Here is a 26,211-nt window from a genome sequence, read left to right on the forward strand (position 1 = left end):
TCTTTGAAGTACTGCGTGGGTGCTCGTGCATCTACATCAAAGTACACAGCTGCCATCCTGGATTTCCAAATGCTATGAAGAGCCATAAGCATTATCATCTCATATGGGTTACCATCGTCACTTTGTATTTGCAAATAGCGGATGCCATATGCATCAATGGGGAAGTCTTTTTTGATCGTGCGCTGGAGCACATCCCAAAGAAAGATAGCATCCCAGCAGTCAATGAATACATGCTCAATTGTCTCCTCCTTTCTGCATAATATGCAATGCGTGCTCCAAGGAACGTAGAATCCCTTTGCAGCCATCCAGGTTTTGACGGTCAGCGTACCGGTATGTAATTTAAACAAGAAATTCTTAGCACTTGGCGATATTTTCATCGCCTTGACGCGCTTTAGTACAGTGTGGCCATGGCATACATTGTAAAGGGACCGATACAAAGGCACTGGTAAAAACACATCACATAGGTCCTTGTACAACCTTCTTCGTTGGACTTGACTCAAGTATTCAAGTGAAAACCGCACTGACAGAAACCTACAAGAAAGTACAACTTCGCGGAGAAAGCCATAAACACCACCAGGTACGCTGCAGGTTGATGCTACCATGTAAGGCGAGTGTTGCCCCAGGCAAAGTTGACAGACAGTGCGAAGGAATGAGTTGTCGACGTCTCTAAAGAAACAAAACCGATTGACTACCTGTCTTAAAAACAAATGCGACAAGCCCAGTCCTCCATTTCGCACTCGAAGAAATAAATTGGTCCGACTCGATCTTTCCCAAGACGATTTCCACACAAAGACAGCGAACACACGGTGAAATTTTTGGATGTTTACCCTTGAACAAAGTAAGACTTGTAAGATATACCAAATTTTACTCACTAAGAATATGTTGCAAATTGTGGCTTTAGAAAACATAGACCAATTCCAACCATTCAACTTGTTCACACTTTCCCGCAGGTTATCCACTTGGCTCCTCCAGTACGAGTCGCTGTCTTTGTAGCATTCGAGGGGGGCACCCAAGTATTTCACCGGTGTCGTAACAAACCTTATGCTGGCAAAACTGTCTGGGGTTTCTGCCCAGTCACCGTGCCAAAAGCCAAGGCATTTTCCCCAGTTTACAGCGCTGCCACTTGCAGCACAGAAGTTAGTAGCGCATTTGACAGCATCTGCTATGCTGTCAGAGTCCGCGCAAAAAATGGCAATATCGTCGGCATAAGCCAACAGTCGGACTTCAACCTCGTGCAGCTTAAACCCACGGACGCAGTCATTCTCTATGACACTCAAACAAAAGGGCTCTATGTACAAACAAAACAATAGTGGTGAGAGAGGACAACCCTGACGGACCGAACGCTTGACTGGGATGCGCTTCCCCACCACCTTGTTAACGATTAGCCGCGTTGAGCAGTCTCGGTACGCCATGACAACCCCCTCTTTGATTATTTTCCCTAAATTCAAATTATCTAGGATGCACAGCAGAATTTCATGAGGCACCCTGTCAAAAGCTTTCTCGAGGTCGATTTGCAGCATTGCGACTCGCGCACGAATAGCATCGCAACATTCGAGGATGCTCCGGGCTGCGTGTATATTCGTGAGGATAGTTCGACCTTTAATGCCGCACGTCTGATGCGCCCCCACGAGCTCCGTAATGACTGTTTGCAACCTTTTAGCTAGAATTTTCATGAATATCTTATAATCTCCATTAGTGAGGCAGCTTGGGCGGTAAGAATTTACTTTGCGCAGTGCAACGGGGTCTTCCGATTTTGGTATAAGAACAGTGTGAGATGATGTAAAGGACGAGGGTAATAATTTCAGCTCGAATGCCTCATTATAAACGTCGGATAAGGCTGGTGTTATTTAAAACTTGAAACACTTATAAAAGGCGGAAGTCAGACCATAAGGACCAGGTGATTTCCCGGGATGCATACTTTCAATAGCACTGTTAACATCCTCTTCCGACATGGGTTCCCCAATAATTCTTTTGCATTATTGACAAGCTTTGGCATCAGCGGTAAAAAATCTTTTTTAAAACGATCGACATCAACTGAGCTGGCGGCGAATAAACCATTGAAGTGCTCAAAGAAAGCACGCTCGATAACATCTGCGACATCGCCGACTTCACCCTCGTGTTCAATTTCTGTTATCTGATTACGACGCGCATGCCACTTTTCTGAGCCCAACGCCCTTTTTGACGGTGCTTCTGCCGTTATCAGTCGCTCGGCTCTTGCCCGAACCATAGCACCGCGGTATCTTTCGACATCGTACCGCTCAATTTTACTTTTCAACGCGCGAATATCTTCAAGAAACATGCTGGGCATTCTACATTCTTCTAGAAGCAATTTTTCCAGGTTTCTGCGCATGAGCTTTTCTTCTGCTCCCTTTTCTCTGCTTATAGCGCTCGAGCGTTCCAAAGCCTTCAATTTAACGACCTGCCTGAAGTTCTCCCATTTTTCTCTAAACGTGTTCTTACTGCGAACTTTCATTTTTTCAACTTCCGTCATTACTTCCTCCACAAATTTTTCATCACTCAGGAGATTCGAATTCAATTTCCATAGTTGCCACTCGAAGACCCTTTTCGTTTCTTTCGTGCTACCTACTACAAAGCTAACCAAGCAGTGGTCACTAAATGAAACGGCGTTAACACGGTATGCCTTGCAAAGCGGTACCAATTCTACACTCATGTACGCCCTATCTAGTCGGGCATGGCTGGCTGCCTCAAAGTGGATGTACTGCATAGTCCGGCCACCACCGAGACATTCGGCCACATCCTCCAAACCATGTTCTCTTACTGTATCGCTTAAGACAGCCGTACTTGCATCCCTGAAATGTCGTTCGCTAGTTTTGTCTTTGGCTTAAAGGACGCAGTTGAAATCGCCAATAATGATTAGGAGCCTATTACAATTGGTATACTGCTTTAGTTGTTCGAAAAATATGCGTCTTTCGTTAGTGACAGTCGGTGCGTACAAGCATATTACGCGCCATTCCAATCCCGAAAACAAAAGATCGCAAACAATGAGCCGACCAGACGGACATGACGTTGAGGCCTCTACTTTAGCACCCAGACTCTGTCTGACGAACAAAACGCAACCGGAAGAAGTCCCTATGGCATGGCTAACTATAACAGAATACCGCGGCAAGAATTGGCGCACCATGCCCCCAGTTTCATCGTCGCTATGGACTTTAGTCTCTTGGACTGCCAGTATGTCAAGGTCGAGGTCGCTTACTAGCCGATAAAGTTGACATTGTTTTCTCCGTGAGGCCAGGCCACGCACATTTAAAGTGGCCCCACGGATTAAATTTTCTATTTGCACCATTGTAAGGCTACGAAAAACCCAGGGGCATGGCGCTTACCTTACAACTGCACTTCCTTCCTGAACGCCTTGTCCCAGTACAGTCCTTAAGTTGGCGAAGGCGGCGTTTCCGCCGTCTTCCGCTCCGACGAAATGTTTGGCCGTGGCCGGATGAGAGGCCGCCGAGCGGGAGTCGTTTTGGCGGGTGGTTCGTCCGCCGAGGCAGCAGTGGTGCCCTTGTCTTTTTTCCCTTCTTCACGGGGACGCTTCCCCGTCACAGTGCCACTGTCGCTTTCAATCCCAGTTATTGGTTCAGCCTCGGAGGGGATCTCGTCTGCTTAGCCAAGACACGTGTCGCCGGTGCTGCTTGAATCCACCTTTTCACTACTTTCGCCTACGCCTTCGTATGGAAGCCCGGCGTCGGGCTTACCTGGTGCTTCACACACGCCCTCTTCTTGACGGCATGACGACCCATCTTCCACAGCAGAGTTCGGGTTAACTCCTGCTGTTTCTTCCGAGTCTGCTTCGTCCATGAGGTGCTCTAGTGCATCACTTTCCTGCGCTGGTCCGGTCACACTGGCATATGTCTTCGCGCAGTCGGCGTCTTCGTGGCCGAAGCGGCGACAACGACGGCAGCGAGGTACTCGGCAGTCGCGACGTATGTGACCTGTACTCTTGCACTGTAGGCACAACGGTGCACGGCCTGGAACAACAACGAGAGTCAGCTCTCCGGCAATCTTGAGCTGGTGCGGAATATCATCCACCTTGACGTCGGAGTGCAGCTTTAGTCCCACAGACCGCATCGTTGAGCCCTTTTCTGTGATGCCCGGTGCTCGCCACTTGTCCCGTTTCACTTCGAACACTTTCCCATAGGGAGTCAAGGCAACACGCACGTCTTCGTCGGTCACGCCGTGCAGCAACCAGTGAAGCTTCAAGCGAACCTCGCGGTTATTTGGGTCAATGAGCAAACATGGGCGATCCTTTACCTTCACATCGATGGCGGAGAGCAACTTCCAAGCAGCCTCAGCACTCGTCAGTGTCACAGCCCATACGTGGTTCATTTTATACGCCCCCAACGCCAAAACGTCGTCGAGCGCACCAAGCTTGGCCAGAGTGTCCCTGTAGTCTTCGACGCGGTAAGGCCGGGCTCTCGGATCACCATGCATGAAAACGGTATTCGCAGCGATGGGTCCGGAAGGCAGATTGGGCAGAATCACCTGATAATCGTCGGCGCTAGGCGCAAAAAGTCCTGTTACCGCGGCCCGGTCGGGCCGCTGATACCGCTCGGTCGGAGCCGAACATTCCGCGACCGTATCGCTCGAAAGCTGGAAGTGGAATGCAACTAGGCCACGGCGCCTGCGCAGCGCCTTGTTCAGGCAGTGACACCATCAGAAGTATTTCGAACTATACTTCGAAAACAAAAAACTAGAGAGACGTTAGTCTTGACTCTCGAGGCACTGGTGAGATTCGAACTCACGATCTCCTGTTTACTAGACAGGCGCTTATACTAACTAAGCCACGGCGCCTGCGCAGCGTTTTGTTCAGGCAGTGACACCATCAGAAGTATTTCGAACTAAACTTCGAAAACCAAAGTACTGAAAGTTGGGCGAGTTGGTACTCGATCATGACTTCTTTGCTGAAAGACGTACACGGACACAAGGAAAAGAGGCAAACACGGGCACCCGTGTTGTTTGCCTCTTTTGCTTGTGTCCGTGTACGTGTTTGCGCAAAAAAGTCATGAATGTTCGAAAACGAAAAACTAGAGAGACGTCAGTCTTGACTCCCGAGGCACCAGTGAGATTCGAACTCACGATCTCCTGTTTACCAGACAGGCGCTTTAACTAACTAAGCCACGGCGCCTGCAGCGTCTTGTTCAGGCAGTGACACCATCAGAAGTATTTCGAACTATACTTCGAAAACAAAAACTAGAGATACGTTAGTCTTGACTCTCGAGGCACCGGTGAGATTGGAACTAACGATCTCCTGTTTACTAGACAGGCGCTTTAACCAACTAAGCCACGGCGCCTGCGCAGCGCCTTGTTCGGGCAGTGACAACATCAAAAGTATTTCGAAATAAACTTCGAAAACAATAAATTAGAGAGAGGTTTGTCTTGACTCTCGTGGCACCGGTGAGATTCGAACTCATGCTCTCCTGTTTGCTAGACAGGCGCTTTAACCAACTAAGCCACGGTGCCTGCGCAGCGCCTTGTTCGGGTAGTGACACTATCAAAAGTATTTCGCAATTACCTTCGAAAACAAAAAAACTAGAGAGAGGTTTGTCTTGACTATCGAGGCACCGGTAAGATTCGAACTCATGCTCACCTTTTCACTAGACACGCGCTTTAACCGACTAAGCCACGGCGCCTGCGCAGCGCCTTGTTCGGGCAGTGACACCATCAAAAGTATTTCGAACTAAACTTCGAAAACAAAAAGTTAGAAAGCCGTTTGTCTTGACTCTCGAGGCACCGGTGAGATTCGAACTCACGATCTCCTGTTTACTAGACAGGCGCTTTAACCAAATAAGCCACGGCGACTTCGCAGCATGTTGTACAGGCAGTGACACCATCAGAAGTATTTCGAACTAAACTTCGAAAACAAAAAAACTAGAGAGACGTTTCTCTTGACTCTCGAGGCACCGGCGAGATTCGAGCTCATGGTCTCCTGTTTACTAGACAGGCGCTTTAACCAACCAAGCCACGGTGCCTACGCAGCGTCTGGTTTAGGCAGTGACACCATCAGAAGTATTTTGAACTAAACTTCGAAAACAAAAAGCTAGAGAGATGTTTGTCTTGACTCTCGAGGCACCGGTGAGATTCGAACTCACGATCTCCTGTTTACTAGACAGGCGCTTTAACCAACTAAGCCACGGCACCTGTGCACCGTCTCGTTGAGGCAGTGACACCATTAGAAGTATTTCGAACTATACTTCGAAAACAAAAAATTACAGAGAAATTTGTCTCGTCTCTCGAGGTACCAGTGAGATTCGAGCTCACTATCTCCTGTTTCCTAGAGAGGTGAGATAACGAACTAAGACACGGTGACTGCGCAGCATCTTCTTCAGGCAGTGACACCATTAGAAGCATTTTAAATTTAACTTCAAAAACAAAAAAACTTGTGAGAGGTTTGTCTTGACTCTCGAGGCACCGGTGAGATTCGAACTCACGATCTCCTGTTTACTAGACAGGCGCATTAAATAGAGAAGCCACGGCGCCCGCGCAGCATCTTGTTCAGGCAGTGACACCATCAGAAGTATTTGGAACTATACTTCGAAAACAAAAAATTAGAGAGACGTTAGTCTTCACTCTCGAGGCACTGGTGAGATTCGAACTCACGATCTCCTGTTTACTAGACAGGCGCTTCAACCAACTAAGCCTCGGCGCCTGCGCAGCGTCTTGTTAAGGCAGTCACACAATCAGAAGAATTTCGAACTAAACTTCGAAAACAAAAAACTAGAGAGACGGTTGCCTTGACTCTCGAGGCACCGGTGAGATTCGAACTCATGATCTCCTGTTTACTAGACAGGCGCTTTAACCAAGTAATCCACGGCGCCTGCGCAGCGCCTTGTTCGGGCAGTGACACCATTAAAAGTATTTCGAAATAAACTTCGAAAACAAAAAACTAGAGAGAGGTTTGTCTTGACTTTCGTGGCACCGGTGAGATTCGAACTCATGCTCTGCTGTTTACTAGACAGGCGCTTTAACCAACTAAGCCACGGCGCCCGCGCAGCGTCTTGTTCAGGCAGTGACACAATCAGAAGTATTTCGAAATAAACTTAGAAAACAAAAAACTAGAGAGAGGTTTGTCTTGACTCTCGAGGCACCGGTGAGATACGAACTACGATCTCCTGTTTACTAGACAGGTGCTTTAACTAACTAAGCCACGGCGCCTGGGCAGCGCCTTGTTCAGGCAGTCACACCATCAGAAGTATTTCGAACTAAACTTCGAAAACAAAAAACTGGAGAGACGTTAGTCTTGACTCCCGAGGCACCGGTGAGATTCGAACTCACGATTTCCTGTTTACTAGACAGGCGCTTTAACTTACTAAGCCACGGCGCCTGCGCAGCGTCTTGTTCAGGCATTGACACCATTAGAAGTATTTCGAACAATACTTCGAAAACAAAAAAGTAGAGAGACGTTTGTCTTGACTCTCGAGGCACCAGTGATATTCGAACTCACGATCTCCTGTTTACTAGACAGGCGCTTTAAACAACTAAGCCACGGCACCTGTGCACCGTCTCGTTGAGGCAGTGACACCATTAGAAGTATTTCGAACTATACTTCGAAAACAAAAAATTACAGAGAAATTTGTCTCGTCTCTCGAGGTACCAGTGAGATTCGAGCTCACTATCTCCTGTTTCCTAGAGAGGTGAGATAACGAACTAAGACACGGTGACTGCGCAGCATCTTCTTCAGGCAGTGACACCATTAGAAGCATTTTAAATTTAACTTCAAAAACAAAAAAACTTGAGAGAGGTTTGTCTTGACTCTCGAGGCACCGGTGAGATTCGAACTCACGATCTCCTGTTTACTAGACAGGCGCTTTAACTAGAGAAGCCACGGCGCCCGCGCAGCATCTTGTTCAGGCAGTGACACCATCAGAAGTATTTGGAACTAAACTTCGAAAACAAAAAACTAGAGAGACGGTTGCCTTGACTCTCGAGGCACCGGTGAGATTCGAACTCATGATCTCCTGTTTACTAGACAGGCGCTTTAACCAAGTAATCCACGGCGCCTATGCAGCGCCTTGTTCGGGCAGTGACATCATTAAAGGTATTTCGAAATAAACTTCGAAAACAAAAAACTAGAGAGAGGTTTGTCTTGACTTTCGTGGCACCGGTGAGATTCGAACTCATGCTCTGCTGTTTACTAGACAGGCGCTTTAACCAACTAAGCCACGGCGCCCGCGCAGCGTCTTGTTCAGGCAGTGACACAATCAGAAGTATTTCGAAATAAACTTAGAAAACAAAAAACTAGAGAGAGGTTTGTCTTGACTCTCGAGGCACCGGTGAGATACGAACTACGATCTCCTGTTTACTAGACAGGTGCTTTAACTAACTAAGCCACGGCGCCTGGGCAGCGCCTTGTTCAGGCAGTCACACCATCAGAAGTATTTCGAACTAAACTTCGAAAACAAAAAACTGGAGAGACGTTAGTCTTGACTCCCGAGGCACCGGTGAGATTCGAACTCACGATTTCCTGTTTACTAGACAGGCGCTTTAACTTACTAAGCCACGGCGCCTGCGCAGCGTCTTGTTCAGGCATTGACACCATTAGAAGTATTTCGAACAATACTTCGAAAACAAAAAAGTAGAGAGACGTTTGTCTTGACTCTCGAGGCACCAGTGATATTCGAACTCACGATCTCCTGTTTACCAGACAGGCGCTTTAACTAACTAAGCCACGGCGCCTGCAGCGTCTTGTTCAGGCAGTGACACCATCAGAAGTATTTCGAACTATACTTCGAAAACAAAAACTAGAGATACGTTAGTCTTGACTCTCGAGGCACCGGTGAGATTGGAACTAACGATCTCCTGTTTACTAGACAGGCGCTTTAACCAACTAAGCCACGGCGCCTGCGCAGCGCCTTGTTCGGGCAGTGACAACATCAAAAGTATTTCGAAATAAACTTCGAAAACAATAAATTAAAGAGAGGTTTGTCTTGACTCTCGTGGCACCGGTGAGATTCGAACTCATGCTCTCCTGTTTGCTAGACAGGCGCTTTAACCAACTAAGCCACGGTGCCTGCGCAGCGCCTTGTTCGGGTAGTGACACTATCAAAAGTATTTCGCAATTAACTTCGAAAACAAAAAAACTAGAGAGAGGTTTGTCTTGACTATCGAGGCACCGGTAAGATTCGAACTCATGCTCACCTTTTCACTAGACACGCGCTTTAACCGACTAAGCCACGGCGCCTGCGCAGCGCCTTGTTCGGGCAGTGACACCATCAAAAGTATTTCGAACTAAACTTCGAAAACAAAAAGTTAGAAAGCCGTTTGTCTTGACTCTCGAGGCACCGGTTAGATTCGAACTCACGATCTCCTGTTTACTAGACAGGCGCTTTAACCAAATAAGCCACGGCGACTTCGCAGCATGTTGTACAGGCAGTGACACCATCACAAGTATTTCGAACTAAACTTCGAAAACAAAAAAACTAGAGAGACGTTTCTCTTGACTCTCGAGGCACCGGCGAGATTCGAGCTCATGGTCTCCTGTTTACTAGACAGGCGCTTTAACCAACCAAGCCACGGTGCCTACGCAGCGTCTGGTTTAGGCAGTGACACCATCAGAAGTATTTTGAACTAAACTTCGAAAACAAAAAGCTAGAGAGATGTTTGTCTTGACTCTCGAGGCACCGGTGAGATTCGAACTCACGATCTCCTGTTTACTAGACAGGCGCTTTAACCAACTAAGCCACGGCACCTGTGCACCGTCTCGTTGAGGCAGTGACACCATTAGAAGTATTTCGAACTATACTTCGAAAACAAAAAATTACAGAGAAATTTGTCTCGTCTCTCGAGGTACCAGTGAGATTCGAGCTCACTATCTCCTGTTTCCTAGAGAGGTGAGATAACGAACTAAGACACGGTGACTGCGCAGCATCTTCTTCAGGCAGTGACACCATTAGAAGCATTTTAAATTTAACTTCAAAAACAAAAAAACTTGAGAGAGGTTTGTCTTGACTCTCGAGGCACCGGTGAGATTCGAACTCACGATCTCCTGTTTACTAGACAGGCGCATTAAATAGAGAAGCCACGGCGCCCGCGCAGCATCTTGTTCAGGCAGTGACACCATCAGAAGTATTTGGAACTATACTTCGAAAACAAAAAATTAGAGAGACGTTAGTCTTCACTCTCGAGGCACTGGTGAGATTCGAACTCACGATCTCCTGTTTACTAGACAGGCGCTTCAACCAACTAAGCCTCGGCGCCTGCGCAGCGTCTTGTTAAGGCAGTCACACAATCAGAAGAATTTCGAACTAAACTTCGAAAACAAAAAACTAGAGAGACGGTTGCCTTGACTCTCGAGGCACCGGTGAGATTCGAACTCATGATCTCCTGTTTACTAGACAGGCGCTTTAACCAAGTAATCCACGGCGCCTGCGCAGCGCCTTGTTCGGGCAGTGACACCATTAAAAGTATTTCGAAATAAACTTCGAAAACAAAAAACTAGAGAGAGGTTTGTCTTGACTTTCGTGGCACCGGTGAGATTCGAACTCATGCTCTGCTGTTTACTAGACAGGCGCTTTAACCAACTAAGCCACGGCGCCCGCGCAGCGTCTTGTTCAGGCAGTGACACAATCAGAAGTATTTCGAAATAAACTTAGAAAACAAAAAACTAGAGAGAGGTTTGTCTTGACTCTCGAGGCACCGGTGAGATACGAACTACGATCTCCTGTTTACTAGACAGGTGCTTTAACTAACTAAGCCACGGCGCCTGGGCAGCGCCTTGTTCAGGCAGTCACACCATCAGAAGTATTTCGAACTAAACTTCGAAAACAAAAAACTGGAGAGACGTTAGTCTTGACTCCCGAGGCACCGGTGAGATTCGAACTCACGATTTCCTGTTTACTAGACAGGCGCTTTAACTTACTAAGCCACGGCGCCTGCGCAGCGTCTTGTTCAGGCATTGACACCATTAGAAGTATTTCGAACAATACTTCGAAAACAAAAAAGTAGAGAGACGTTTGTCTTGACTCTCGAGGCACCAGTGATATTCGAACTCACGATCTCCTGTTTACTAGACAGGCGCTTTAAACAACTAAGCCACGGCACCTGTGCACCGTCTCGTTGAGGCAGTGACACCATTAGAAGTATTTCGAACTATACTTCGAAAACAAAAAATTACAGAGAAATTTGTCTCGTCTCTCGAGGTACCAGTGAGATTCGAGCTCACTATCTCCTGTTTCCTAGAGAGGTGAGATAACGAACTAAGACACGGTGACTGCGCAGCATCTTCTTCAGGCAGTGACACCATTAGAAGCATTTTAAATTTAACTTCAAAAACAAAAAAACTTGAGAGAGGTTTGTCTTGACTCTCGAGGCACCGGTGAGATTCGAACTCACGATCTCCTGTTTACTAGACAGGCGCTTTAACTAGAGAAGCCACGGCGCCCGCGCAGCATCTTGTTCAGGCAGTGACACCATCAGAAGTATTTGGAACTAAACTTCGAAAACAAAAAACTAGAGAGACGGTTGCCTTGACTCTCGAGGCACCGGTGAGATTCGAACTCATGATCTCCTGTTTACTAGACAGGCGCTTTAACCAAGTAATCCACGGCGCCTATGCAGCGCCTTGTTCGGGCAGTGACATCATTAAAGGTATTTCGAAATAAACTTCGAAAACAAAAAACTAGAGAGAGGTTTGTCTTGACTTTCGTGGCACCGGTGAGATTCGAACTCATGCTCTGCTGTTTACTAGACAGGCGCTTTAACCAACTAAGCCACGGCGGCCGCGCAGCGTCTTGTTCAGGCAGTGACACAATCAGAAGTATTTCGAAATAAACTTAGAAAACAAAAAACTAGAGAGAGGTTTGTCTTGACTCTCGAGGCACCGGTGAGATACGAACTACGATCTCCTGTTTACTAGACAGGTGCTTTAACTAACTAAGCCACGACGCCTGGGCAGCGCCTTGTTCAGGCAGTCACACCATCAGAAGTATTTCGAACTAAACTTCGAAAACAAAAAACTGGAGAGACGTTAGTCTTGACTCCCGAGGCACCGGTGAGATTCGAACTCACGATTTCCTGTTTACTAGACAGGCGCTTTAACTTACTAAGCCACGGCGCCTGCGCAGCGTCTTGTTCAGGCATTGACACCATTAGAAGTATTTCGAACAATACTTCGAAAACAAAAAAGTAGAGAGACGTTTGTCTTGACTCTCGAGGCACCAGTGATATTCGAACTCACGATCTCCTGTTTACTAGACAGGCGCTTTAACCAACTAAGCCACGGCGCCTGCGCAGCGTCTTGTTCAGGCAGTGACACCATCAGAAGTGTTTCTAAGTAAACTTCGAAAACAAAAAACTAGAGAGTCGTTTGTCTTGACTCTCGAGGCACCGGTGAAATTTGAACTCACGATCTCCTGTTTACTAGACAGGCGCTTCAACCAACTAAGCCACGGCACCTGTGCAGCGCCTTGTTCGGGCAGTGACACCATCAAAAGTATTTCGAACTAAACTTCGAAAACAAAAAACTAGAGAGACGTTAGTCTTGACTACTGAGGCACCGGTGAGATTCGAACTCACGATCTGCTGTTTACTAGACAGGCGCTTTAACCAACTAAGCCACGGCGCTTGCGCAGCGCCTTGTTCGGGCAGTGACACCATCAAAAGTATTTCGAAATAAACTTCGAACACAAAAAAACTAGAGAGACGTTAGTCTTGACTCTCGACGCACCGGTGAAATTCGAACTCATGATCTCCTGTTTGCTAGACAGGCGCTTTAACCAACTAAGCCACGGAACCTGTGCAGCGCCTTGTTCGGGCAGTGACACCATCAAAAGTATTTCGAAATAAACTTCGAAAACAAAAAACTGGAGAGACGTTAGTCTTGACTCCCGAGGCACCGGTGAGATTCGAACTCACGATTACCTGTTTACTACACAGGCGCTTTAACTTACTAAGCCACGGTGCCTGCGCAGCGTTTTGTTCAGGCAGTGACACCATCAGAAATATTTCGAACTAAACTTCAAAAACAAAAGTACTGAAAGTTGGGCGAGTTGGTACTCGATCATGACTTCTTTGCTCAAAGACGTACACGGACACAAGGAAAAGAGGCAAACACGGGCACCCGTGTTGTTTGCCTCTTTTGCTTGTGTCCGTGTACGTGTTTGCGCAAAAAAGTCATGAATGTTCGAAAACAAAAAACTAGAGAGACGTCAGTCTTGACTCCCGAGGCACCGGTGAGATTCGAACTCACGATCTGCTGTTTACTAGACAGGCGCTTCAACCAACTAAGCCTCGGCGCCTGCGCAGCGTCTTGTTAAGGCAGTCACACCATCAGAAGAATTTCGAACTAAACTTCGAAAACAAAAAACTAGAGAGACGGTTGCCTTGACTCTCGAGGCACCGGTGAGATTCGAACTCATGATCTCCTGTTTACTAGACAGGCGCTTTAACCAAGTAATCCACGGCGCCTGCGCAGCGCCTTGTTCGGGCAGTGACACCATTAAAGGTATTTCGAAATAAACTTCGAAAACAAAAAACTAGAGAGAGGTTTGTCTTGACTTTCGTGGCACCGGTGAGATTCGAACTCATGCTCTGCTGTTTACTAGACAGGCGCTTTAACCAACTAAGCCACGGCGCCCGCGCAGCGTCTTGTTCAGGCAGTGACACAATCAGAAGTATTTCGAAATAAACTTAGAAAACAAAAAACTAGAGAGAGGTTTGTCTTGACTCTCGAGGCACCGGTGAGATACGAACTACGATCTCCTGTTTACTAGACAGGTGCTTTAACTAACTAAGCCACGGCGCCTGGGCAGCGCCTTGTTCAGGCAGTCACACCATCAGAAGTATTTCGAATTAAACTTCGAAAACAAAAAACTGGAGAGACGTTAGTCTTGACTCCCGAGGCACCGGTGAGATTCGAACTCACGATTTCCTGTTTACTAGACAGGCGCTTTAACTTACTAAGCCACGGCGCCTGCGCAGCGTCTTGTTCAGGCATTGACACCATTAGAAGTATTTCGAACAATACTTCGAAAACAAAAAAGTAGAGAGACGTTTGTCTTGACTCTCGAGGCACCAGTGATATTCGAACTCACGATCTCCTGTTTACTAGACAGGCGCTTTAAACAACTAAGCCACGGCACCTGTGCACCGTCTCGTTGAGGCAGTGACACCATTAGAAGTATTTCGAACTATACTTCGAAAACAAAAAATTACAGAGAAATTTGTCTCGTCTCTCGAGGTACCAGTGAGATTCGAGCTCACTATCTCCTGTTTCCTAGAGAGGTGAGATAACGAACTAAGACACGGTGACTGCGCAGCATCTTCTTCAGGCAGTGACACCATTAGAAGCATTTTAAATTTAACTTCAAAAACAAAAAAACTTGAGAGAGGTTTGTCTTGACTCTCGAGGCACCGGTGAGATTCGAACTCACGATCTCCTGTTTACTAGACAGGCGCTTTAACTAGAGAAGCCACGGCGCCCGCGCAGCATCTTGTTCAGGCAGTGACACCATCAGAAGTATTTGGAACTAAACTTCGAAAACAAAAAACTAGAGAGACGGTTGCCTTGACTCTCGAGGCACCGGTGAGATTCGAACTCATGATCTCCTGTTTACTAGACAGGCGCTTTAACCAAGTAATCCACGGCGCCTATGCAGCGCCTTGTTCGGGCAGTGACATCATTAAAGGTATTTCGAAATAAACTTCGAAAACAAAAAACTAGAGAGAGGTTTGTCTTGACTTTCGTGGCACCGGTGAGATTCGAACTCATGCTCTGCTGTTTACTAGACAGGCGCTTTAACCAACTAAGCCACGGCGCCCGCGCAGCGTCTTGTTCAGGCAGTGACACAATCAGAAGTATTTCGAAATAAACTTAGAAAACAAAAAACTAGAGAGAGGTTTGTCTTGACTCTCGAGGCACCGGTGAGATACGAACTACGATCTCCTGTTTACTAGACAGGTGCTTTAACTAACTAAGCCACGGCGCCTGGGCAGCGCCTTGTTCAGGCAGTCACACCATCAGAAGTATTTCGAACTAAACTTCGAAAACAAAAAACTGGAGAGACGTTAGTCTTGACTCCCGAGGCACCGGTGAGATTCGAACTCACGATTTCCTGTTTACTAGACAGGCGCTTTAACTTACTAAGCCACGGCGCCTGCGCAGCGTCTTGTTCAGGCATTGACACCATTAGAAGTATTTCGAACAATACTTCGAAAACAAAAAAGTAGAGAGACGTTTGTCTTGACTCTCGAGGCACCAGTGATATTCGAACTCACGATCTCCTGTTTACCAGACAGGCGCTTTAACTAACTAAGCCACGGCGCCTGCAGCGTCTTGTTCAGGCAGTGACACCATCAGAAGTATTTCGAACTATACTTCGAAAACAAAAACTAGAGATACGTTAGTCTTGACTCTCGAGGCACCGGTGAGATTGGAACTAACGATCTCCTGTTTACTAGACAGGCGCTTTAACCAACTAAGCCACGGCGCCTGCGCAGCGCCTTGTTCGGGCAGTGACAACATCAAAAGTATTTCGAAATAAACTTCGAAAACAATAAATTAAAGAGAGGTTTGTCTTGACTCTCGGGGCACCGGTGAGATTCGAACTCATGCTCTCCTGTTTGCTAGACAGGCGCTTTAACCAACTAAGCCACGGTGCCTGCGCAGCGCCTTGTTCGGGTAGTGACACTATCAAAAGTATTTCGCAATTAACTTCGAAAACAAAAAAACTAGAGAGAGGTTTGTCTTGACTATCGAGGCACCGGTAAGATTCGAACTCATGCTCACCTTTTCACTAGACACGCGCTTTAACCGACTAAGCCACGGCGCCTGCGCAGCGCCTTGTTCGGGCAGTGACACCATCAAAAGTATTTCGAACTAAACTTCGAAAACAAAAAGTTAGAAAGCCGTTTGTCTTGACTCTCGAGGCACCGGTTAGATTCGAACTCACGATCTCCTGTTTACTAGACAGGCGCTTTAACCAAATAAGCCACGGCGACTTCGCAGCATGTTGTACAGGCAGTGACACCATCAGAAGTATTTCGAACTAAACTTCGAAAACAAAAAAACTAGAGAGACGTTTCTCTTGACTCTCGAGGCACCGGCGAGATTCGAGCTCATGGTCTCCTGTTTACTAGACAGGCGCTTTAACCAACCAAGCCACGGTGCCTACGCAGCGTCTGGTTTAGGCAGTGACACCATCAGAAGTATTTTGAACTAAACTTCGAAAACAAAAAGCTAGAGAGATGTTTGTCTTGACTCTCGAGGCACCGGTGAGATTCGAACTCACGATCTCCTGTTTACTAGACAGGCGCTTTAACCAACTAAGCCACGGCACCTGTGCACCGTCTCGTTGAGGCAGTGACACCATTAGAAGTATTTCGAACTATACTTCGAAAACAAAAAATTACAGAGAAATTTGTCTCGTCTCTCGAGGTACCAGTGAGATTCGAGCTCACTATCTCCTGTTTCCTAGAGAGGTGAGATAACGAACTAAGACACGGTGACTGCGCAGCATCTTCTTCAGGCAGTGACACCATTAGAAGCATTTTAAATTTAACTTCAAAAACAAAAAAACTTGAGAGAGGTTTGTCTTGACTCTCGAGGCACCGGTGAGATTCGAACTCACGATCTCCTGTTTACTAGACAGGCGCATTAAATAGAGAAGCCACGGCGCCCGCGCAGCATCTTGTTCAGGCAGTGACACCATCAGAAGTATTTGGAACTATACTTCGAAAACAAAAAATTAGAGAGACGTTAGTCTTCACTCTCGAGGCACTGGTGAGATTCGAACTCACGATCTCCTGTTTACTAGACAGGCGCTTCAACCAACTAAGCCTCGGCGCCTGCGCAGCGTCTTGTTAAGGCAGTCACACAATCAGAAGAATTTCGAACTAAACTTCGAAAACAAAAAACTAGAGAGACGGTTGCCTTGACTCTCGAGGCACCGGTGAGATTCGAACTCATGATCTCCTGTTTACTAGACAGGCGCTTTAACCAAGTAATCCACGGCGCCTGCGCAGCGCCTTGTTCGGGCAGTGACACCATTAAAAGTATTTCGAAATAAACTTCGAAAACAAAAAACTAGAGAGAGGTTTGTCTTGACTTTCGTGGCACCGGTGAGATTCGAACTCATGCTCTGCTGTTTACTAGACAGGCGCTTTAACCAACTAAGCCACGGCGCCCGCGCAGCGTCTTGTTCAGGCAGTGACACAATCAGAAGTATTTCGAAATAAACTTAGAAAACAAAAAACTAGAGAGAGGTTTGTCTTGACTCTCGAGGCACCGGTGAGATACGAACTACGATCTCCTGTTTACTAGACAGGTGCTTTAACTAACTAAGCCACGGCGCCTGGGCAGCGCCTTGTTCATGCAGTCACACCATCAGAAGTATTTCGAACTAAACTTCGAAAACAAAAAACTGGAGAGACGTTAGTCTTGACTCCCGAGGCACCGGTGAGATTCGAACTCACGATTTCCTGTTTACTAGACAGGCGCTTTAACTTACTAAGCCACGGCGCCTGCGCAGCGTCTTGTTCAGGCATTGACACCATTAGAAGTATTTCGAACAATACTTCGAAAACAAAAAAGTAGAGAGACGTTTGTCTTGACTCTCGAGGCACCAGTGATATTCGAACTCACGATCTCCTGTTTACTAGACAGGCGCTTTAAACAACTAAGCCACGGCACCTGTGCACCGTCTCGTTGAGGCAGTGACACCATTAGAAGTATTTCGAACTATACTTCGAAAACAAAAAACTACAGAGAAATTTGTCTCGTCTCTCGAGGTACCAGTGAGATTCGAGCTCACTATCTCCTGTTTCCTAGAGAGGTGAGATAACGAACTAAGACACGGTGACTGCGCAGCATCTTCTTCAGGCAGTGACACCATTAGAAGCATTTTAAATTTAACTTCAAAAACAAAAAAACTTGAGAGAGGTTTGTCTTGACTCTCGAGGCACCGGTGAGATTCGAACTCACGATCTCCTGTTTACTAGACAGGCGCTTTAACTAGAGAAGCCACGGCGCCCGCGCAGCATCTTGTTCAGGCAGTGACACCATCAGAAGTATTTGGAACTAAACTTCGAAAACAAAAAACTAGAGAGACGGTTGCCTTGACTCTCGAGGCACCGGTGAGATTCGAACTCATGATCTCCTGTTTACTAGACAGGCGCTTTAACCAAGTAATCCACGGCGCCTATGCAGCGCCTTGTTCGGGCAGTGACATCATTAAAGGTATTTCGAAATAAACTTCGAAAACAAAAAACTAGAGAGAGGTTTGTCTTGACTTTCGTGGCACCGGTGAGATTCGAACTCATGCTCTGCTGTTTACTAGACAGGCGCTTTAACCAACTAAGCCACGGCGGCCGCGCAGCGTCTTGTTCAGGCAGTGACACAATCAGAAGTATTTCGAAATAAACTTAGAAAACAAAAAACTAGAGAGAGGTTTGTCTTGACTCTCGAGGCACCGGTGAGATACGAACTACGATCTCCTGTTTACTAGACAGGTGCTTTAACTAACTAAGCCACGGCGCCTGGGCAGCGCCTTGTTCAGGCAGTCACACCATCAGAAGTATTTCGAACTAAACTTCGAAAACAAAAAACTGGAGAGACGTTAGTCTTGACTCCCGAGGCACCGGTGAGATTCGAACTCACGATTTCCTGTTTACTAGACAGGCGCTTTAACTTACTAAGCCACGGCGCCTGCGCAGCGTCTTGTTCAGGCATTGACACCATTAGAAGTATTTCGAACAATACTTCGAAAACAAAAAAGTAGAGAGACGTTTGTCTTGACTCTCGAGGCACCAGTGATATTCGAACTCACGATCTCCTGTTTACTAGACAGGCGCTTTAACCAACTAAGCCACGGCGCCTGCGCAGCGTCTTGTTCAGGCAGTGACACCATCAGAAGTGTTTCTAAGTAAACTTCGAAAACAAAAAACTAGAGAGTCGTTTGTCTTGACTCTCGAGGCACCGGTGAAATTTGAACTCACGATCTCCTGTTTACTAGACAGGCGCTTCAACCAACTAAGCCACGGCACCTGTGCAGCGCCTTGTTCGGGCAGTGACACCATCAAAAGTATTTCGAACTAAACTTCGAAAACAAAAAACTAGAGAGACGTTAGTCTTGACTACTGAGGCACCGGTGAGATTCGAACTCACGATCTGCTGTTTACTAGACAGGCGCTTTAACCAACTAAGCCACGGCGCTTGCGCAGCGCCTTGTTCGGGCAGTGACACCATCAAAAGTATTTCGAAATAAACTTCGAACACAAAAAAACTAGAGAGACGTTAGTCTTGACTCTCGACGCACCGGTGAAATTCGAACTCATGATCTCCTGTTTGCTAGACAGGCGCTTTAACCAACTAAGCCACGGAACCTGTGCAGCGCCTTGTTCGGGCAGTGACACCATCAAAAGTATTTCGAAATAAACTTCGAAAACAAAAAACTGGAGAGACGTTAGTCTTGACTCCCGAGGCACCGGTGAGATTCGAACTCACGATTACCTGTTTACTACACAGGCGCTTTAACTTACTAAGCCACGGTGCCTGCGCAGCGTTTTGTTCAGGCAGTGACACCATCAGAAATATTTCGAACTAAACTTCAAAAACAAAAGTACTGAAAGTTGGGCGAGTTGGTACTCGATCATGACTTCTTTGCTCAAAGACGTACACGGACACAAGGAAAAGAGGCAAACACGGGCACCCGTGTTGTTTGCCTCTTTTGCTTGTGTCCGTGTACGTGTTTGCGCAAAAAAGTCATGAATGTTCGAAAACAAAAAACTAGAGAGACGTCAGTCTTGACTCCCGAGGCACCGGTGAGATTCGAACTCACGATCTGCTGTTTACTAGACAGGCGCTTCAACCAACTAAGCCTCGGCGCCTGCGCAGCGTCTTGTTAAGGCAGTCACACCATCAGAAGAATTTCGAACTAAACTTCGAAAACAAAAAACTAGAGAGACGGTTGCCTTGACTCTCGAGGCACCGGTGAGATTCGAACTCATGATCTCCTGTTTACTAGACAGGCGCTTTAACCAAGTAATCCACGGCGCCTGCGCAGCGCCTTGTTCGGGCAGTGACACCATTAAAGGTATTTCGAAATAAACTTCGAAAACAAAAAACTAGAGAGAGGTTTGTCTTGACTTTCGTGGCACCGGTGAGATTCGAACTCATGCTCTGCTGTTTACTAGACAGGCGCTTTAACCAACTAAGCCACGGCGCCCGCGCAGCGTCTTGTTCAGGCAGTGACACAATCAGAAGTATTTCGAAATAAACTTAGAAAACAAAAAACTAGAGAGAGGTTTGTCTTGACTCTCGAGGCACCGGTGAGATACGAACTACGATCTCCTGTTTACTAGACAGGTGCTTTAACTAACTAAGCCACGGCGCCTGGGCAGCGCCTTGTTCAGGCAGTCACACCATCAGAAGTATTTCGAATTAAACTTCGAAAACAAAAAACTGGAGAGACGTTAGTCTTGACTCCCGAGGCACCGGTGAGATTCGAACTCACGATTTCCTGTTTACTAGACAGGCGCTTTAACTTCCTAAGCCACGGCGCCTGCGCAGCGTCTTGTTCAGGCATTGACACCATTAGAAGTATTTCGAACAATACTTCGAAAACAAAAAAGTAGAGAGACGTTAGTCTTGACTCTCGAGGCACCGGTGAGATTCGAACTCATGATCTCCTGTTTACTAGACAGGCGCTTTAACCAACTAAGCCACGGCGCCCGCACAACGTCTTGTTCAGGCAGTGACACATTCAGAAGTATTTCAAACTAAATTTCAAAAACAAAAACCTAGAGAGAGGTTGTTCTTGACTCTCGTGGCACCGGTCAGATTCGAACTCATGCTGACCTTTTCATTATACACGCGCTTTAACCAACTAAGCCACGGCGCCTGCGCAGCGCCTTGTTCGGGCAGTGACACCATCAAAAGTATTTCGAAATAAACTTCGAAAACAAAAAACTAGAGAGACGTTAGTCTTGACTCCTGAGGCACCGGTGAGATTCGAACTCACGATCTGCTGTTTACTAGACAGGCGCTTTAACCAACTAAGCCACGGCGCTTGCGCAGCGCCTTGTTCGGGCAGTGACACCATCAAAAGTATTTCGAAATAAACTTCGAAAACAAAAAAACTAGAGAGACGTTAGTCTTGACTCTCGACGCACCGGTGAAATTCGAACTCATGATCTCCTGTTTGCTAGACAGGCGCTTTAACCAACTAAGCCACGGAACCTGTGCAGCGCCTTGTTCGGCAGTGACACCATCAAAAGTATTTCGAAATAAACTTCGAAAACAAAAAACTGGAGAGACGTTAGTCTTGACTCCCGAGGCACCGGTGAGATTCGAACTCACGATTACCTGTTTACTACACAGGCGCTTTAACTTACTAAGCCACGGCGCCTGCGCAGCGTTTTGTTCAGGCAGTGACACCATCAGAAGTATTTCGAACTAAACTTCAAAAACAAAAGTACTGAAAGTTGGGCGAGTTGGTACTCGATCATGACTTCTTTGCTCAAAGACGTACACGGACACAAGGAAAAGAGGCAAACACGGGCACCCGTGTTGTTTGCCTCTTTTGCTTGTGTCCGTGTACGTGTTTGCGCAAAAAAGTCATGAATGTTCGAAAACAAAAAACTAGAGAGACGTCAGTCTTGACTCCCGAGGCACCGGTGAGATTCGAACTCACGATCTGCTGTTTACTAGACAGGCGCTTTAACCAACTAAGCCACGGCACCTGTGCAGCGTCTTGTTCAGGCAGTGACACCATCAGAAGTATTTCGAACTAAACTTCAAAAACAAAAAACTAGACAGAGGTTTTTCTTGACTCTCGTGGCACCGGTCAGATTCGAACTCATGCTCACCTTTTTACTAGACACGCGCTCTAACCAACTAAGCCACGGCGCCTGCGCAGCGCCTTGTTCGGGCAGTGACACCATCAAAAGTATTTCGAAATAAACTTCGAAAACAAAAAACTAGAGAGCCGTTTGTCTTGACTCTCGAGGAACCGGTGAGATTCGAACTCACGATCTCCTGTTTACTAGACAGGCGCTTTAACCAAATAAGCCACGGCGCCTGCGCAGCGTGTTGTTCAGGCAGTGACACCATTAGAGGTATTTCGAACAATACTCCGAAAACAAAAAAACCTAGAGAGACGTTAGTCTTGACTATTGAGGCAACGGTGAGATTCGAACTCGTGACCTCCTGTTTGCTAGACAGGCGCTTTAACCAACTAACCCACGGCGCCTGCGCAGCGTCTTGTTCAGGCAGTGACACCATCAGAAGTATTTAGAACTAAACTTCGAAAACAAAAAACCAGAGAGGCGTTTGTCTTGACTCTCGTGGCACCATTGAGATTCGAACTCATGATCTCCTGTTTACTAGGCATGTGCTTTAACCAACTAAGCCACGGCGCCTGCGCAGTGTCTTGTTCAGGCAGTGACACCTTCAGAAGTATTTCGAACTAAACTTCGAAAACAAAAAACTAGAGAGCTGTTTGTCTTGACTCTCGAGGCACCGGTGAGATTTGAACTCACGATCTTCTGTTTACTAGACAGGCGCTTTAACTAACTAAGCCACGGCGCCTGCGCAGCGTCTTGTTCAGGCAGTGACACCATCAGAAGAATTTCGAACTAAACTTCGAAAACAAAAAACTAGAGAGACGTTAGTCTTGACTCTCGAGGCACCGGTGAGATTCGAACTCATGATCTCCTGTTTACTAGACAGGCGCTTTAACCAACTAAGCCACGGCGCCCGCACAACGTCTTGTTCAGGCAGTGACACATTCAGAAGTATTTCAAACTAAATTTCAAAAACAAAAACCTAGAGAGAGGTTGTTCTTGACTCTCGTGGCACCGGTCAGATTGGAACTCATGCTGACCTTTTCATTATACACGCGCTTTAACCAACTAAGCCACGGCGCCTGCGCAGCGCCTTGTTCGGGCAGTGACACCATCAAAAGTATTTCGAAATAAACTTCGAAAACAAAAAAACTAGAGAGACGTCAGTCTTGACTCCCGAGGCACCGGTGAGATTAGAACTCACGATCTCCTGTTTACCAGACAGGCGCTTTAACTAACCAAATCACGGCGCGTGCAGCGTCTTGTTCAGGCAGTGACACCATCAGAAGTATTTCGAACTATACTTCGAAAACAAAAAACTAGAGAGACGTTAGTCTTTACTCTCAAGGCACCGGTGAGATTCGAACTCATGATCTCCTGTTTACTAGACAGGCGCTTTAACCAACTAAGCCAAGGCGCCTGCGCAGCCTGTTGTTCAGGCAGTGACACCATCAGAAGTATTTCGAACTAAACTTCGAAAACAAAAAGCTAGAGAGATGTTTGTCTTGACTCTCGAGGCACCGGTGAGATTCGAACTCACGATCTCCTGTTTACTAGACAGGCGCTTTAACCAACTAAGCCACGGCGCCTGCGCAGCGTCTTGTTTGGGCAGTGACACCATCAAAAGTATTTCGAAATAAACTTCGAAAACAAAAAACTAGAAAGACGTTTGTCTTGACTCTCGAGGCACCGGTGAGATTTGAACTCACGATCTCCTGTTTACTAGACAGGCGCTTTAACTAAAGAAGCTACGGCGCCTGCGCAGCGTCTTGTTCAGGCAGTGACACCATCAGAAGTAGTTCGAACTAAACTTCGAAAACAAAAAAACTAGAGGGAAGTTTGTCTTTACTCTCGAAGCACCGGTGAGATTCAAACTCACGATCTCTTGTTTACTAGGCAGGCGCTTTAACCAACTAAACCACGGCGCCTGCGCAGCGTTTTGCTAGGGCAGTCAGACCATCAGAAGAATTTCGAACTAAACTTCGAAAACAAAAAACTAGAGAGACGGTTGCCTTGACTCTCGAGGCACCGGTAAGATTCGAACTCAAGCTCACCTTTTTACTAGACACGCGCTTTAACCAACTAAGCCACGGCGCCTGCGCAGCGCCTTGTTCGGGCAGTGACACCATCAAAAGTATTTCGAAATAAGCTTCGAAAACAAAAAACTAGAGAGAGGTTTGTCTTGACTCTCGAGGCACCGGTGAGATACGAACTACGATCTCCTGTTTACTAGACAGGCGCTTTAACTAACTAAGCCACGGCGCCTGAGCAGCGTCTTGTTCAGGCAGTGACACCATCAGAAGTATTTCGAACTAAACTTCAAAAACAAAAAACTAGAGAGAGGTTTTTCTTGACTCTCGTGGCACCGGTCAGATTCGAACTCATGCTCACCTTTTTACTAGACACGCGCTCTAACCAACTAAGCCACGGCGCCTGCGCAGCGCCTTGTTCGGGCAGTGACACCATCAAAAGTATTTCGAAATAAACTTCGAAAACAAAAAACTAGAGAGAGGTTTGTCTTGACTCTCGAGGCACCGGTGAGATACGAACTATGATCTCCTGTTTACTAGACAGGCGCTTTAAGTAACTAAGCCACGGCGCCTGAGCAGCGCCTTGTTCAGGCAGTCACACCATCAGAAGTATTTCGATATAAACTTCGAAAACAAAAAACTAGAGAGCCGTTTGTCTTGACTCTCGAGGAACCGGTGAGATTCGAACTCACGATCTCCTGTTTACTAGACAGGCGATTTAACCAAATAAGCCACGGCGCCTGCGCAGCGTGTTGTTCAGGCAGTGACACCATTAGAAGTATTTCGAACAATACTCCGAAAACAAAAAAACCTAGAGAGACGTTAGTCTTGACTATTGAGGCAACGGTGAGATTCGAACTCGTGACCTCCTGTTTGCTAGACAGGCGCTTTAACCAACTAACCCACGGCGCCTGCGCAGCGTCTTGTTCAGGCAGTGACACCATCAGAAGTATTTAGAACTAAACTTCGAAAACAAAAAACTAGAGAGACGTTTGTCTTGACTCTCGTGGCACCATTGAGATTCGAACTCATGATCTCCTGTTTACTAGGCATGTGCTTTAACCAACTAAGCCACGGCGCCTGCACAGTGTCTTGTTCAGGCAGTGACACCTTCAGAAGTATTTCGAACTAAACTTCGAAAACAAAAAACTAGAGAGCTGTTTGTCTTGACTCTCGAGGCACCGGTGAGATTTGAACTCACGATCTTCTGTTTACTAGACAGGCGCTTTAACTAACTAAGCCACGGCGCCTACGCAGCGTCTTGTTCAGGCAGTGACACCATCAGAAGAATTTCGAACTAAACTTCGAAAACAAAAAACTAGAGAGACGTTAGTCTTGACTCTCGAGGCACCGGTGAGATTCGAACTCATGATCTCCTGTTTACTAGACAGGCGCTTTAACCAACTAAGCCACGGCGCCCGCACAACGTCTTGTTCAGGCAGTGACACATTCAGAAGTATTTCAAACTAAATTTCAAAAACAAAAACCTAGAGAGAGGTTGTTCTTGACTCTCGTGGCACCGGTCAGATTCGAACTCATGCTGACCTTTTCATTATACACGCGCTTTAACCAAGTAAGCCACGGCGCCTGCGCAGCGCCTTGTTCGGGCAGTGACACCATCAAAAGTATTTCGAAATAAACTTCGAAAACAAAAAAACTAGAGAGACGGTTGCCTTGACTCTCGAGGCACCGGTGAGATTAGAACTCACGATCTTCTGTTTACCAGACAGGCGCTTTAACTAACCAAGCCACGGCGCCTGCAGCGTCTTGTTCAGGCAGTGACACCATCAGAAGTATTTCGAACTATACTTCGAAAACAAAAAACTAGAGAGACGTTAGTCTTGACTCTCAAGGCACCGGTGAGATTCGAACTCATGATCTCCTGTTTACTAGACAGGCGCTTTAACCAACTAAGCCAAGGCGCCTGCGCAGCCTGTTGTTCAGGCAGTGACACCATCAGAAGTATTTCGAACTAAACTTCGAAAACGAAAAGCTAGAGAGATGTTTGTCTTGACTCTCGAGGCACCGGTGAGATTCGAACTCACGATCTCCTGTTTACTAGACAGGCGCTTTAACCAACTAAGCCACGGCGCCTGCGCAGCGTCTTGTTCGGGCAGTGACACCATCAAAAGTATTTCGAAATAAACTTCGAAAACAAAAAACTAGAAAGACGTTTGTCTTGACTCTCGAGGCACCGGTGAGATTTGAACTCACGATCTCCTGTTTACTAGACAGGCGCTTTAACTAAAGAAGCTACGGCGCCTGCGCAGCGTCTTGTTCAGGCAGTGACACCATCAGAAGTAGTTCGAACTAAACTTCGAAAACAAAAAAACTAGAGAGACGTTTGTCTTTACTCTCGAAGCACCGGTGAGATTCAAACTCACGATCTCTT

At 46.7% G+C, this 26,211-nt stretch overlaps 16 non-coding genes across 16 annotated transcripts; all 16 read right to left on the reverse strand.

Moving 5' to 3' along the window:
• Positions 1–5,066: 5,066 nt before the first annotated feature.
• On the reverse strand, positions 5,067–5,140 carry TRNAT-GGU (transfer RNA threonine (anticodon GGU)). The gene has a single exon. It is a non-coding gene; the product is annotated as a tRNA-Thr (tRNA).
• Positions 5,141–5,401: 261 nt separating this feature from the next.
• Positions 5,402–5,475, reverse strand: TRNAA-AGC (transfer RNA alanine (anticodon AGC)). The gene has a single exon. It is a non-coding gene; the product is annotated as a tRNA-Ala (tRNA).
• Positions 5,476–6,079: 604 nt separating this feature from the next.
• Positions 6,080–6,153, reverse strand: TRNAT-AGU (transfer RNA threonine (anticodon AGU)). Its single transcript has one exon. It is a non-coding gene; the product is annotated as a tRNA-Thr (tRNA).
• Positions 6,154–8,614: 2,461 nt separating this feature from the next.
• On the reverse strand, positions 8,615–8,688 carry TRNAT-GGU (transfer RNA threonine (anticodon GGU)). The gene has a single exon. It is a non-coding gene; the product is annotated as a tRNA-Thr (tRNA).
• A 261-nt stretch (positions 8,689–8,949) lies between these two features.
• On the reverse strand, positions 8,950–9,023 carry TRNAA-AGC (transfer RNA alanine (anticodon AGC)). The gene has a single exon. It is a non-coding gene; the product is annotated as a tRNA-Ala (tRNA).
• A 604-nt stretch (positions 9,024–9,627) lies between these two features.
• On the reverse strand, positions 9,628–9,701 carry TRNAT-AGU (transfer RNA threonine (anticodon AGU)). Its single transcript has one exon. It is a non-coding gene; the product is annotated as a tRNA-Thr (tRNA).
• A 2,461-nt stretch (positions 9,702–12,162) lies between these two features.
• On the reverse strand, positions 12,163–12,236 carry TRNAT-AGU (transfer RNA threonine (anticodon AGU)). Its single transcript has one exon. It is a non-coding gene; the product is annotated as a tRNA-Thr (tRNA).
• Positions 12,237–15,200: 2,964 nt separating this feature from the next.
• On the reverse strand, positions 15,201–15,274 carry TRNAT-GGU (transfer RNA threonine (anticodon GGU)). Its single transcript has one exon. It is a non-coding gene; the product is annotated as a tRNA-Thr (tRNA).
• Positions 15,275–15,535: 261 nt separating this feature from the next.
• TRNAA-AGC (transfer RNA alanine (anticodon AGC)) lies at positions 15,536–15,609 on the reverse strand. Its single transcript has one exon. It is a non-coding gene; the product is annotated as a tRNA-Ala (tRNA).
• A 604-nt stretch (positions 15,610–16,213) lies between these two features.
• Positions 16,214–16,287, reverse strand: TRNAT-AGU (transfer RNA threonine (anticodon AGU)). The gene has a single exon. It is a non-coding gene; the product is annotated as a tRNA-Thr (tRNA).
• Positions 16,288–18,748: 2,461 nt separating this feature from the next.
• On the reverse strand, positions 18,749–18,822 carry TRNAT-AGU (transfer RNA threonine (anticodon AGU)). The gene has a single exon. It is a non-coding gene; the product is annotated as a tRNA-Thr (tRNA).
• A 1,781-nt stretch (positions 18,823–20,603) lies between these two features.
• On the reverse strand, positions 20,604–20,677 carry TRNAT-AGU (transfer RNA threonine (anticodon AGU)). Its single transcript has one exon. It is a non-coding gene; the product is annotated as a tRNA-Thr (tRNA).
• A 1,952-nt stretch (positions 20,678–22,629) lies between these two features.
• TRNAT-AGU (transfer RNA threonine (anticodon AGU)) lies at positions 22,630–22,703 on the reverse strand. Its single transcript has one exon. It is a non-coding gene; the product is annotated as a tRNA-Thr (tRNA).
• Positions 22,704–23,304: 601 nt separating this feature from the next.
• TRNAT-AGU (transfer RNA threonine (anticodon AGU)) lies at positions 23,305–23,378 on the reverse strand. The gene has a single exon. It is a non-coding gene; the product is annotated as a tRNA-Thr (tRNA).
• A 1,786-nt stretch (positions 23,379–25,164) lies between these two features.
• TRNAT-AGU (transfer RNA threonine (anticodon AGU)) lies at positions 25,165–25,238 on the reverse strand. The gene has a single exon. It is a non-coding gene; the product is annotated as a tRNA-Thr (tRNA).
• A 601-nt stretch (positions 25,239–25,839) lies between these two features.
• TRNAT-AGU (transfer RNA threonine (anticodon AGU)) lies at positions 25,840–25,913 on the reverse strand. Its single transcript has one exon. It is a non-coding gene; the product is annotated as a tRNA-Thr (tRNA).
• Between the last annotated feature and the right edge of the window lie 298 nt (positions 25,914–26,211).

The sequence above is a fragment of the Rhipicephalus microplus genome, chromosome 5, assembly GCF_043290135.1.
Source record: "Rhipicephalus microplus isolate Deutch F79 chromosome 5, USDA_Rmic, whole genome shotgun sequence".
NCBI lineage: Eukaryota > Metazoa > Arthropoda > Arachnida > Ixodida > Ixodidae > Rhipicephalus > Rhipicephalus microplus.